The sequence below is a fragment of the Manis pentadactyla genome, chromosome 12 (assembly GCF_030020395.1).
Source record: "Manis pentadactyla isolate mManPen7 chromosome 12, mManPen7.hap1, whole genome shotgun sequence".
Lineage (NCBI taxonomy): Eukaryota > Metazoa > Chordata > Mammalia > Pholidota > Manidae > Manis > Manis pentadactyla.
In genome coordinates, this window is record NC_080030.1 from 97,553,855 (window position 1) to 97,569,164 (window position 15,310).

A 15,310-nucleotide genomic window follows, 5' to 3' on the forward strand; every position below is an offset into this window, starting at 1 on the left:
ACAATTTGAGAGCTCCATGAATTATGAATTCAATCTTCTCTTCAGATAACATAAAGTTTGTGGGATACATGAATGGTAGAGCAATCCTTTTAAAGTCACATCAGTGAAAAACTGACTGGGAAGAATTTTTCTCCATTAGCCATATAACCTAAGCCTAACCACTTTTTGAAAGAGTTCAACAAGTACATTGGCAACCAACAGTATGTCTTTGAAAGAACATATGCAATTGGATGTTTAAATTCTTCTTCACTTGTTAATACCCAGACTCACTTCCTCAAAGCCATAAATCAAGTCCTCAAATGTCCTTCAAACTGTTGGTTGAAAGGAATAAAAGCAATACATTACTTCCCATTGCAAGCCACAGTTAGATAGTACAGTGTTGGATCTGTGGCCAGGCAAACTTTTGATTTTGTGGATTTCAGATCAAACTGAGTGCTTTCTGCTTTGTTTGGCACCATTCAAACCAAATCTTTGAGGCTTTAGACCTTGTAAAGCACCAGGTAAAGTATCAAAGAATTAAAAAAAAAAAAATCAGTGCGAATCAGATTGGTACATTTCTTTTAAAGGCATATACCCTTACACAGCATCAGGGCATAACGTGAAGCTGCTTGTTAATGACTTCACATAAAAAAAGAATTATTTTCTTTCAACACTTCTATTTAATATTTGTTTACTAAGATCTATGTCTGATACAAAGGAAGTTACAATGAAAAATGAAGCTGGTCAATTCTATGAAAAGCAAAGTGAAAATAAATTAGACTAAAAAGAATTGTCCTCCAAATTCTATGTATCTGATTTGTTTAGATTTAAATAATTATAAAATGGATGTTAAAAATTGTATTTTAAAATTGTATAAATTACAACTAGGCCTATGTTTATTTTATTTATTGTTTTCATTTAACTCTGTTCATTATCAGGGTCTATGCAGTAGAGAAATGTAAATTTTTTCAAAGTCTTGTATTTAAATACTATGCTTTGGGCTCCTTAAAATGAAATTATATTATTGTGTTCCAATAGGTAATCACATTAAAGTTATTTTACTGGCAAATAAACCACCTTCTCTAGAAAGTATGTGCATATAAGTACAGCTTTCATTTACTTTTTTATGAGATAGCGAGATTTTATTCTAACCTGTCTAGAATATTCATAATCACTTCATTGCAGTTAATTCTACCTTACATCATCTCTAAGACAAACTAAATTTTCAGACAAAGTAAGAAAAAAATAGTATTCATATAAAAGATATGAAAATTGCTCAAGAGTTTCACAGTTAGGAAAATAATTGATATAAACTGAGAAAATTATTTTAGGTAAAATAATTAAATTATATTTAATTAAATAATTTAATTATGCATTTGTCTCAAGACAATATTTCTCTATCAAACTCTTGTTTAATGGATACATAAAATACATACTTAGCATGAACTTTATTTCAGGATTATTCAGATGTATATTATGTATTCTACTTTTCCTTGTAGGTGTTGGACATATACAGACAAAATAAAAAGCTAGACTATTCCCATATTGCAAATAGTGGAAGAAGGCACTAAACTCCTGGGTCAGAGGCAAATTATTTTATTATGTAGGGGAAAAACACTAAGACTGTAGTCAGTATGAAGTTCATATTGCTCTCCCATGCACCACATGGGTGGCACTTGTATGTATGTATGCCTACATAAGTAGTGGGTTGTATTAGGGAGACCTTGTTAGATTCACCACTTTTTTGGTAAATGAAAGTACACCTGCTTTTTTGTCTGGAGAGAGATGTTCCCTGCTCCTTGAAAATATGACAGTAAGAAATGGCTCAAGTAAAGAGTATTCAGAGATTTCAGTTTTTGAAACATCCTGCAAGAATTTTAAGATCACCATTCCAACAGACTGTTTAATAAACAGAGTATCTGTTTGAAATTTTCAAAGAGAAACAAATGACTTTAAACATGATATGGAGGATTTACAAACCAATGAAATAAGACTCATAGAAATGAAAAATGTCATAAAGATGTATTAAATAGATAAAATGGCAGAATAACTGAACAGAGAAGCAGTAAACTAGAAAATCAAAAGAACCTACTCAAAATAGAGCAGAGAGATAAAAAACTTTGAAAAAGATGACACAAAGAAATAGAGAATAAGATCAAACATTTAACCAATCCTAGAAATGGGCAAGATAATTTAGGTAGAGAAAGTATTTAAAAGGTAACAGCTGATAATTTTCCAAAATGAGCAAAACACATCATACTCATATTAAACACAATCCTAAAGAATCCTTAGTAGGTTAAATAAACTGTAATCTACACCTATGCTCAACATATTGAAACTACGGGAAGCCAATGCCAAAGGGAAAAATATTAAAATAGTCCAAAAAAGATGGGAAATAGAAGGATTTCTTACAAAGATATCTGAATTTGTAGAGCTAATTTCGCTCATTTAAAAGTCAATAAAAGAAGAAATCCACTCAAGTCAAGATATTTGGTATTCTGGGGATGTGTCACAAAACAGCGATGCTCCCTTGGAGGGATTTGTATAATACACCGCACAGCATTCCCATCTGCTTTCTCAGTTGGCACTTCCTCTTCTCTTCCTCTAGCTCTTTCCATTCTCTATTTCTCACAACCAAGAAATGCTAAGCTTCTGAAACTGAGTCACTGCCAGAGGCAGCTCCTCCTCCCCTAAATTCGAGCTTTCATTCTAATCTGGATCATCAAAGAATATCTTCCCATCAGATAGGATGATATTCCTGAAATGAAATATTCCTGAAATAAATTCTGGTTATTACATGTATTTTTTTTTTTACCTCACAGGACACATATGACTTTATGATTCAACCAATCATTAAAGCAGTTGATGAAAAGTTATTCCAAAGTTGCATTGTTAGAAAAATACAGATGCTATAGTTGTAAATTGAGAGGTTGAAATGGTACGATTTTTTCAGTCTCTGAAAGGCTTCTTATTATTCATAAAGTTATATAGCAATTGTTCCTCCACTACTAATGTTTATTCTCAATAGATGTTAGATAGATGATAGACAGGTAGATATAGATAGATGTTCAAGTTTCTCCCATCTTCAAAACAATAAAAATACCAATCCAAATAAACAGTCTCACACTTTTCACTTGTAAACTTCAAAAATATTCTACTTCTGGTTTCACTACATTCTTGTCATGGAACTTTCTCCTCTTTTGGCTTGTGTGATATCATTCTGCTTTGTTTTCTTCCTGCTTTCCTGCTTGTAATGAGGTGTTGAAACATAAAGGCTCTGATGACAAGTTGTTTTGCATGTTAGCTCAGTCCTACCATATAGGAGTTTTGTGACTTTCAAAATATTGTGTAGGCATAGCCTCAGCCTTATCATTTTGAAATAGTGGTGACTGTTTCACAGGCTCTTTTGAGAAATAAATATTTTAACATGTAAACATCTCAGGTTATATTATGTGTTTATTAAATGGTAGGTGCCTCACATACTTCTTCCTTCCTGTACTTTAACTGGTCTCACATGGCAGATTTACTAATTAATTCATCTCTTCAATTCTCCCAATCCAAGGCTTTTAATCTTAAACTTGACCAAAACATTATTTGTCTTCTGAGTAATTTCATCCACATACATGACTTCTAGCACTTTACAGTGAAGATATTTTTATCTCCATATCTTGCTTTGATATCTTTTTCTCTCACAGCTATATAGATCATTTGTAAAATTTTACTCATGTGAAATAGGCAGACTCATGGCCTCATAATTTCATCAAGCCAGGTCTTCTTCCTGATTTTCTAATGTAGTAAATGCCTCTCTCCATAGTCACTTTTTTAAACGTGAGAAACCTGAAGAGTTTTACACAATTCTTTCCCTCACTTTCCACATGCAATTGGCAATTAAGTCTAGCTAATTCCATCTTCTAAATGTTTCTCCAAGCTGTATTCCTTTGCTATTCTATTCTATGCTATTCCACTCATAATTTCTCAGCTGTGGTACCCTAATAATCTACCTTCATAACACCTGCCTTCCAGATAAGTTCAAGCCATCTTTCTTATCATTGCTAAAACAAATATTCTAAAATCCAACTGTATTCCTCTGCCTGAAATAGTCACTCCACATTGTATGTTCCTCCTGAATCATCAAGCAACCATGAAAAAAATCTACAGAAAGCAATTCAGTCATTAACTTCTCCAGGAACAGTGGCCTTATCCTCCAACCATAGATTTAGTGTTTTATCAAGGTAGTCCCATAAAAACAGAGACATATTTTTCAGGCACATATGGCAGCACTTATCTTTCTCAGACAGTACTTTATCATATTGTGAGTAGTAGTGAAATTATCTGTATTTCTCACTAGGTAAGGAGTCTTCTAATGATATATATAATGAACATTTATTCAGTGATAGTAATTGCCAGGAAGTATACTAAAGCTATGCATGGATTACCACATTTGATCCTCATAAATCTCTATGAAGTAGATAATGTTATTATGAGGATTTGACAGATAAAGAAATTAGAAGTCACAGAGGTTAAGTAACTTACTGAATGTCCCTTAGCTAGACTGTAAGGAAGACAAAATTCAAATTTAGCAAGGTAGTTCCAGACCTGGTTTTCATAACTACACAATACTTTCTCCTTTAGAATTCAAGAACCATTTCTTTGTTTCTGTTATCTTTGATGTCTAGTACCAAATCAGAAAAGTTACATTGTGTGAATATTCACTGAATGATAAAATGAATGAATGAATGGATGATGAATGAATAAATAAATGGCTTATTAGAGTGTTTTTCACTTTGATATAGTAGATTTTCCTTAAAAATACTGTTTGGCCAGAGCTCAAGCAAGAGTCTATACTTAAAATACTAATAAAACCTGTATTTGAGTCAAAACATTCATGAAAGGAAAAAAATACAATATTTTTAAATTTTGGAGTATTCACTTATAAAGATTTAAATGACTGCTCTATTTTGAATAAACATGTAAGTCTCTGAAAATGTTTAGATAGATTCAAAATATAGCCGTGTACAAAATGAGTCTGTAAATTTCTCTTTGCTTCCTTTCCTACACAGTTAGCAATTTTAGAGATGGTGACCATGAGCAGACTAACAAAATACATCAACAGATTCCTCATCTGTAAAGTGAGGACAATGGGCTATGCAGTCTCAAAGGTCCCTTTTTACTCCATCATTTATAATCCTCTGACTTAATTTATATCATATGCTTTACTAATGCACAGCATGTTTTCTTTTAGTTCCAGACTAATTTCTTTCTTTTTCTAAGTCTATAGACTACTGTTAATTGTCATGCCTAATCTATTAGCTAATTTGTAATTGAAAAAATTTCACTGGGGACATTGAAAAGGACCCACAATTTGCAGAGGGTAGAGTGGGAGACCTGCTGTGCCTGGATTGAAACAGCTGTTCCAAGGACCTTAAGCATCTGGGGAAGCCATCCAGAGAAAGGCCATCCACTGTGCTTTGATCTCTCCACTGAAGCATGCCTGCCCATATGCTTGAGGAGAGCCCAGCCTGGTAAATCCGCACCTAGGGCCAGCCTTTTTCCCCTTGTTTCTGTCCAGGAAATGGCACCAGAGTTTCTAAACTATGAGTGAAATAAAATTCATCATGCTGAAGTTCTGGATGAAACTGAGGTTACATAATATTACATTAACTGGGCTGAGTAAACCAACATTGTCTTTAAAAGCAAACAAAAGGAAAAGCAAAAAAGAATAAAAGGGTAAAGTTTAAAAATATGTGTGGAGAACTAGATAGTTTTTAAAATGCTTCCCAAGTATTTTCTCCTCTAATCCCCACAAGAGTCCTCTGAGTATACTCTAATTACTTCAGTTTTATAGAGAGAGAAACTGATTTTCAGATGGTTGCTTAGGAGCTCATAATTAGTAAATATGGGATCTGGACTGAAACCCAAATCTCCTGTTACAAATTCTTTATGCTTTCCATCACTGCACATCATCCTAATAGAGAGGATGACAACATAGATATACTCAAAGCACACTTAAGTTTCTAAAAAAAATTGTATATGTATATTGAAGGCAAACAATTTTATGGAATGAAAAAAAATGCATGCCATTTAAGAGAAAACTTTACATAGCTTATTTCTATAAGAACACATATTAAGTTCATGAATATTAAATTTTGTTACACTCTGTCAATGAAAGCAGTTAAGAGTATGATTGAGCATTGATGATGGATAATAATCAAGCATTATTTGACTCACCAAAAATGACATTTAAAGTATCTTTAACTAAAGCAAACCTCTTCTCCCTGAACAGGGGAAAAAGTCAAGGATATCACTGTATCAGGACCAACTCATTTTTGATACCTGCCTTCGTCAGAAACCACTAATTGCCTACCTTACCTAGTCTCTTCCTCTAATTTACTGATAGTACCTCAAATAACTATAAATAGCATTTTTAAGCTTTTGACATATGAGTTGCAAACTACAGTTGTTGTATGGCTTCAAAGAATATTCTTTGTGTGGAAAACTCAATGCAATGTATATATTTCCCTTTGCCCTTTCCTTTTGTGCTGAATGGAGGGTGCACATGGTGCTAGTTGTGGAGCCACCAATTTGAGACTGAAGAAACAAGTATGAAATATCTGCTATCTGCTAAGGATGGTTGAGAAAAAAAACAAAGATTATGGAGCAACTGAACCAGTACCAATACGCCTGGACCTGGTCTTCCTGCATGATATAAATAATCTGATATTTAGTTATGTTACTATTATTTGCATTCCTAGTTATATGCAGCTGAACATAAAACCTGAGATATTTACCCTGAACTAATCACCATATCCAGGGAGAATGATGGGAACCGACTGGCTGATGTTTGGTCTGCTGCTTCTCATCTAACTCCTGTCCTTTCAGATATATTTTTAAATCAGCCTAATTAAGAGTCCACATCACAAACACCATACTGGTGCTATGAAAGGAGGGAAATGCAGGTCCTGTTAGAAAGGGGAAAAAAAATAATGAATAATGAGTAGTCCCTCACAGATGTCCACTGTAATACCCGTGTAATTTGACTACTCCTCCATTTGGATATACCTATAATATTTATATTTTGTTATCATCAGCAACATCTTGTTAAGTTTATTGTAGATAAATAATTCTAAGAGTTTCTGTGGGTTTTTATTTCCTTCTTCTTAATCGATTACTAGAAAGAGAATTACTGGTACAAATCTTACTAAATTTTCTTATAACCTTTAATACAGTTTGCTTAATTGATTTTTATGTTTGTTTCAATTTAAACTTCTGTCCCAAGTGTATAAGAAGGCTCAAAGCACAGTTATTATTATCACCATCATTTACTTTTATCAGCATATGCATTCTGCTTAATTGCATATGCAAAAATTCTTTTGCACTGATCTTAATTTTTTTAATGTAAACAGTTTTAGTTTTTTAATAGGATGTATTTTATTTGTAAATCACAAAGTAGTTAACAAAAATTTCAAAGTGTGAAAAGTAGAATTTTAAGTAGCTGTCAATTAAAATCTCTATAGCAATGGTTCTCAAACATTGAGTATAAGCATCAAAATCACCTGGAGGGCTCTTTATTTTTTCCAGCTTTATGAAGTATAATTGACAAATAAAATTGTATGTAATTAAGGCGTACATTATGATTCAATACTATGTATATGTTGTGAAATGATTACCACAATCAAGTTAATCAACACATTATCACCTCATGGCCATCACACCACTTTTTTGTGTGTATGATGAGAACACTTAAGATCCATTCTCTCAGCTAATTGAAAATACACAATACAATATTATAACAATAGTCACCATGCTGTGCATTAGATTCCCCAGAACTTACTCATCTTATAAATGAAAGTTTTTTACCTTTTAACCAATATCTACCCATTTTCCCCACCTCCCATTCCTGACAACCACCATTCTACTGAGTTCAACTTTTTCGTATTTCACAATGTAAGTGAAATCATACAGTATTTGTCTTTATCTGTCTAGCTCATTTCACTTACCATAAAGCCCTCCAATTTCACAATTTCATCCATGTTATTGCTAATGGCAGGGTGTCCTTTTTTATTGCTGAATAGTAATTGTTCACTTAAATTTTATTTATATATATATATATATATATATATATATATATATATATATATATATATTAATTCTACCATATTTTTAATTTTCTGTATTCATTCACCTGACAATACACACTTAGGTTGTTTCCATCTCTTGGCTATTGTGAATAATGCTTCAGTGAACATGGAAGCACAGGTGCCTTTTTGAGATATAGATTTCATTTTCTTCAAATATATATCCAGAAGTGAGACTGCTGGACCATATGGTAGTTATATTTAGATTTTTAATTCTAACTATATTTCCTTTTTGTGAAAAGATTATTTTATTTATAATAATAATTTTTAAATTATTAAAATAAAAAATTCTTAATTTTTCTAAGGACTGTACTGTCTTTAAGGATTGTATTTGTCATGTTTCAAATACTCTTCCAGTTCTTTAACTCTGTTTAAACCATCACTTTTAATATTTTGAATTGGAAGATTTCATATTTTAGAATAGCCTAAGCTTATAAAGTATCTTTTAAAATTTCATACATTGCTTTTATATTTAATTATAAATCACTTAAGTCTCCCTTGCATTTTTTCTTATTAGAACTTTTTATCAGTTTTTTTAGAATAGCTTCTTGTTTTTATTCATCTCTATAGGCAGTTGATTAGTCTTTGATTAATTTATTTTTTTATTTTTACCAATTTCTTTTTTTTTACATTCCTTTGGGTTGATGACATTTTCCCATCATGTTTAGGAAAATACTCATTAATGTTTATTTCCTGTTTTCTAAAACAAATTTAAGAATATAAATTTTCCTCCAAGTTCTTATTTAGCTTCATCAAACTGCACATCATGCTGCTATTCAATCATATTAGCTTATAGTAAAGGTATTTTACTCATTCACTATTCATAAATCCACTTTTATGTTCCAGATCTATATGGTGAGGACATCTGTTTATTATTTAATTGCTAATGTTATACTGCAGTCAAAGGAAGTTCTTCTTTGTGGAGCTGATTTTTTATAATTTAATGAAACTTCTTTTACAACCTAGAAGTAACTCATTTTTGTAACGGTTGCCTGCACCTCATAAACAGCTACAGAGGGAGCAATTGCTTCTGAAGAAATCCAGACAACAGTTGAGCGTCTCCTATATACTGAGGACTATTAAAACAGAGAGGAGACACACTCTTGTCATAAGCCCACAGTTACGGCCGTGTGGGCTACACATCGAAGGCACCAACTTTTCCTGCGGCCACCTGAGGAACTGACCCCCTAGCTCGCCTGCTTCTGGGCGCTGGCTGGGCCAGCCCTCACTAGTCCCTTGGCACCACAGACAAGAACGAGCCGTTTTAAACCAGGGCCGGAGCATCGCCCGGGGCCAGTCCCGGCGGCTCAGCAGGAGAGCAGCAGGGCCGCCAACGCCCGCTCCCCGCGTCTCCCTGCTGGGGGCAGGACGCCCGTCTGAAGGCCCCACTCCTCCGACTGCCCGCAGAGGGCCTGGCGTCTGCCGTGCCTACCTGGGGCTGCGCACGGCATCCTTGGCCGGCTCCGGCCGCTGGCACCTGAGTGCCTCAGCTGCCCCTAGGTGGACGGCGGGCGGGTGAGGCGGGTGAGGCCTGTGGGCGCCTCCGCGGTGCTCCCTCCGCCCCACGCACTTCCCGGGGGCTCGGGGAGGGACACAGCCCCAGCCCCCACCCGGAAGGAGCGGGCCTGCTCCGCCAGCGCCCGGGTTCTCCGCGGCGGCCTGGGAGTCCGACTTCCGCCCCGCGCCTCGGACGCGCGCCCGCCGGTCACTTGTCTCCTGGGTTTGACAGGGCGGGTGGGCACTTTGCTGAACTCCTGCCCGCCTCTTACTTCAGAAACAGAGTGTCTTGCCAGTGGGTTTCAGCCCCAGGCAATTTCGCTATGGATTCAATGTGACCAAAGAAATTGACAGCAAAATGTTCTTGGGGTGAAAGGGTTATACCCAACTTTATTTCCAGGTGGCAGGTCAGTCACTAGAATCCCGTTCACTCAGAGTGAGTCTGCATACAGCAAGCCGGTCTCTGTCTCTGGGCCTCTCTGTGCACACAGCTGTCCCGCACAGCCGTCCTCCGGGCCTCTGTCCTCGGCGCTGCCACCTCTCCAGCCTCTGCTCTGCTCTCCTGCAGCCTTGCAGCCCTGCCACCGTGTCACCCCCAGAGCCCTGGGCAGAGCTCCTCAGATAGAGTCAGCAGCCATGTATGGCCCACAGGTGTGCAGTGAGCGAGTCAGCCAGGGCCGGGTGAGAATCCTGGCCACAGGAGCTCTCATGTTATCCTGCCGGAGCCCAGCCTCCAGCCAGCCCGCCTGTCTCTGGGGCCTGTGCCCGGGTGTGACGGAGGGCGAAGCAGTGGAGGCAAAGACGGGGAGGTCCGCAGGAAGCCTCAGGCGTTGGCCGCAGCAGCACCCCCAGCCCTGCGAGGAGCGTGGCCCCCAAGCTCCAAGCCCCCAGGCCGTGCCCGAGGAGAGTAGCAATGGGACCACACTAAGCGCCCGCAAATTCCCACCTGCTACCCCAGGACTGGCTTTTGGGGCATGTCTCAGGGAGCTAAAGAGACTTGGCACACTTGTCTCATGGGTAGGTGACCAGGAGAAAATAATAATGGTAAGTACATGAGGAATTATGTTAATTAGCCTGACTGTAGTAATCATTTCACTATGCATATCAAAGCGTCATGCTATCCACCTTATATATATATATATATGGTTTGTATTTTTTAAAAATTAAAAAAACATGGGGCTCTCTTGTCCCCTCCTGGCATGAGCCAAGAGCTCTTTCCTCTCACTTTACAAATAAAAGCCTCTGCCTGGCTCTCCAAAAAAAAAAAAAAAAATTTTTTTTTAAACATGGCTATACTCAATGTGTTTTGGGGACAACAGCTGTTACCTACATATTTCTTAGAACACTTCAACTATTATGTTGGTCAAACCTTCCAAAATTTCAATTGTTTTATCTACTTTATCATTTTCTGGGATTTAAAATGTCTCTTAAGACTTTTGTCATTGTTATTTTTATTTTTTTTTAACTAATAACCTTTTTCTGTCATGGATCGAACCACCATGTTCAGTATTGTCGTTTTAGAGGAGAATGGGGAGGACAACATTGTTTTTTAAGTGTAAATCCCAGTCCTTTTTGCAACAAAACTCTGCTCCCATAACACCTCTTAGATAATATCTTTCATGGGGTGCATAACTCACTAAAACCCTCATCAATATTATTAAAGCTCTCAATTCTCAGAAACAGGCTTCTGAGAATTACAAGAAGATGATGCTCCCTTACCGGGAGACTTTGCTATTGATAATCAGGAATCATAAGGTGTATTTTAATATAGTGTATAGCTTATGTAAACCTGATTACAAAAGCATAGCCGTATAAATACATATACATAAAATCTAATATTAATATTCTATTTTATAAACCCAATGGTTTATCTTAGGTTTACTCCTAATATCTATTATAAAATTAGAGATTTTACATGGTTCCTGTGATTTTTCAAATCTATTACAAAATTTATTTCAATCAGTAGACTCATAGACTGATTCTCAATGACAAACATATGGGAGACTTAGATTTGAGCCAACAGCCACTTATTACTTTAACTATGAGGATTATGCCATTGCTTTTTTAGGGACTGGAACACTGACATTCATCATTTTTGGCATCTTAGCCTGGTATAAACATGCATGGGACTGAATTCTAATCAGAAGGTTTCATGAGAGATAATATGCAGTGATTAGCTTATAACTTTCTCTGAATTTAATGATTGCTTTTTCTTTGCAAGTATACTCCAGTCATTTCCATTGGATTTGAGGATATCCCACATATTTACAGATCGTCCCTTAGGATAAGATTCTTCTATGATGGCTCCTCCTAAATATTACTTCTTGATTTTTCCATCTTTACTCTTTAGTGGCTAATCTTTCATTGTAATTAAAGGGTCCTTTTAAATTTGTCCTCAGAATTCTCACTTGATAAATGATAAGGCTTATTCCTGTCCTTGAGCTGCTAAAAGTAACTCAGAACCAATGTAATGTTTTATTGACCTATAATGAGCCTTTGATAAAGTAGAAGTTTCACTAAAATACATGCATTTGATATGGATTTTTGATTTAGAATCCTTTTAAATATATTAAGGCACTACTGATTAAGAGTAAAAAAATAATGTATTTGATATATATTTTCTAATTTTAAATGATAAAAGTGACGACTTGCTTCTCTCCCATATTTTTATATGCAACATTCTATGATTCTGTATTTGTGATTGTGTAATTGTAAAATCCTAAATAACCCTGTAAATCTTTAATATGTATATAGTATATATAATTTCATATATACTAACTCATTCTATTCTTATACCGTTTTGCAGATGAAGAAATGATTCACAGTGAGATCAAATGACTTTCCTATGTCACCCAACTAGTACGGAATGAAGCAAATATTCAAATCTGATCAATCAGCTTTATCCAGAGTCTTTTGGGCTTGATTGGAATTTTTAGCAACATATGGTAAGCAAGAAAAAATAAAACTACATATATTACCCACAAAAGAGGGTGGGAAAATTCTCATATGGGTATAGGGAAAAGATGTAGTATTGTATTAGAAGTAGAATGGCAGCATACCCGATAGGAACAGTATTTCTGGCAAGTGTAAAATATAAATTTAACAGTTTCATTTCTTTCTACTACTCATTAGTGTGGCATATGCTTTCTTGTTGTTTTTTTTTACCCCCAAATATTGTTAAAGGTATTTGTAAGAATGCCCAGTCACTCTTATCCTTACATAGTTTTTTTTTTTAGGGGGGCGGGGAATGTCTAAACAATAATCAAGAAAACTAACAATAGAAATATATATTTTAAAGAAAGAGGAAAATTACCATTATTATTTACAAAAGTGATTATAGTTTTAAAAATACCTCCCAAGAAATTAAATTAAAATGTTGGAATTCAAAAATTCATCTAGTTTGAAAATAAAATGGGGCTAGTTCCATATGGCAACCTAAAATGTCAAATGTCAAATAGTAAGTGAAATAAAATACACAGAAATTAAAAATGTGCATTATAAATGTTTCTTGGAAGGAAAATGAAGCAAATAATTGGATGTGTATACCTAATAATAGATGGTATTTTCTCTTAATTGGTTGACCACACGCTTATTGAGTAATCAATATATGGCATGTACTCCATGAATAAAATTTGAGTCAAACATTGCCTTTATAGAGCTTATTGTTTAGTTGCAGAGATAGTCATATGACACAAAATATTATTATGTAATTGAGACTGTAACCTAGTCAGGAAATTCATAGAAATTACCTAAGAAATAGACAAACAAATTTACTTAAAATCTAAAATAAATTGAAGAGGTGGGAATGGGTAACCTCTTCAAGGTTGAGGGAACCTATCGTAAGGTTGCTTGTTTGGGCAGAAATATAGCAGTATTAGGGAAAAACTCCTCTAAAGTTAAAATACAATGAGCAAAATGAAGTATATTAAAAGACGAAATTGTGGTAGAGGGTACTTAGCAGATAATATTATTCCTGCTCAGTTAAAAATATGTTCTTAAGAGCTAAGGGACACCATTGTAACATTTTAACTTAAGAAGTAAACATGATCCTATCTATGTTTTGTAAAAATCACTCTGGTCACAGTGAGAGAATAAATTTCAAATAGGACAAGTCAGGAAAATCAAAAGACAAGAAAATATTACAAGTTGAGTTTGTTCTCCTTGTTTCTTGTCCCTACTGCAATAATGAAAGGCAGAGACAGAGAGAAAGTTTTATTTAAATACACTTCAAGGGAGGAGTGGGCCAGTCAAAGTGGACATAGGCTGGGAACTTTAGGGGACAGTCTGTTTATCACAACCTAGCTGGGAGGCACCTCTTTGATTGACAGGGTGAGGTCATTTGATTGATAGCTCTAGTTAAACACCCATTCTTCTTGGGGCACATGTCTTTTTCCCAAAATGCACACAGAAAAGCCCATGGGGGTGGGGAGCAAAATTACAGTTTTATTCTAATGATGTTATAAGGAAGTGTGGTTTGGGTGGTTCTAAATTTTGTTTGGTTAAACCCACATTGGGACCTGTTTGGGACCAGTTTGGCCTGGTCCTGATAGACAAGAAGTTATCTTCCTGCAAAGACTTCATGTGGGACTCCCTGAGGCAGTTTTTTTCCACAAATCTTATCTTCCCCTTCCCAGGCTGCGTATGTCTATTTTTCTACCTAACAAAAGGAAAGCATGAAAGGTGAAGACAAAGATGATACACAGCTTTCTGACTAGAGTAGTGTCATTTATTGAGATAGAAATAATGAATTAACTAAAGATTTAGGAAAATCAAAAAGCAAAACAAGGAAGTAAAATAATTAAACCAAACATCTGTCTACCTACTTATCATCTATCGTCATCTATCTTTCTATCTGCCTTCATTAGAATTTAGAATGTGATAAAAAGGTAATTTTATACAATGAGAGACACAGCATTATTCCATTAGTATTGAGACAAATGACTAACGTGAGAAATTTTTTGATTAGGACATACTTTTGAAACTTTAAGCAAAATAAATTTAAAATATATTAAATATTTAAAATAATGTTTAAAATTTAAAACAAAAATTACCCGAGTAAAATATAAATTAAATATTCTTGAATTAGGGAATATTCTGAATATTAAACCATTGATCTCAGCTTCAAACTGACCATTACGTACTTTGTTTGTGAGCCTGAGTCTGGAAATTTGCAAATCACATTTCTCCTTAATAGCTAATTCTTATTAGGTTCTTTAAATAGTAATAAATAGCATGAAACTGTAGGAGTGCAGGGAAAATGAAAGTTCCATGGCCAGGATCTCACCTGATCCTGATCTACTCACCCACTGTGTATGTGCAATGATGCAATACTTAGCCTACTGCTCAGATGCATGCTTGCATACCTTTTGACAATAAGCCATTATTGCCTGTGATGCTGTAAAAACAGCCCTGCCTGGTTGTAAGAGCAGAGCAGAGGCTGGCGGTGAGGTCAGCGCCTAGAGCAGAGACAGAGCCTGGAGTGGAGGCAGCACCTGGCGCAGAGGCTGAGCCAGAGGCAGAGACAGAGACGGACTTGCAGACTGTCAGAAGCAGATGTGATTCTAGCACTTGACCTGCTGCCATGAGACTAAAGCTTGGTATGAGTCCCTTTTTACCCTAACCTTCCATTGTCATTTCTCCATTTTTTGGCCTCAGTGAATCCAGAGAAAACTTGCCTGAATCTGGGAACCTCCTTCAGC

At 35.7% G+C, this 15,310-nt stretch overlaps 1 long non-coding RNA gene across 1 annotated transcript in view; it reads right to left on the reverse strand.

Annotated features, from left to right (window-relative positions):
- The window catches only part of LOC130679889 (uncharacterized), a 357,709-nt gene extending 348,105 nt beyond the window's left edge, over nt 1–9,604 (reverse strand). The window contains exon 1 of the long non-coding RNA XR_008992885.1: nt 9,547–9,604. This is a non-coding gene — a long non-coding RNA (uncharacterized LOC130679889). The remainder of the gene's footprint in view (nt 1–9,546) is intronic.
- Between the last annotated feature and the right edge of the window lie 5,706 nt (nt 9,605–15,310).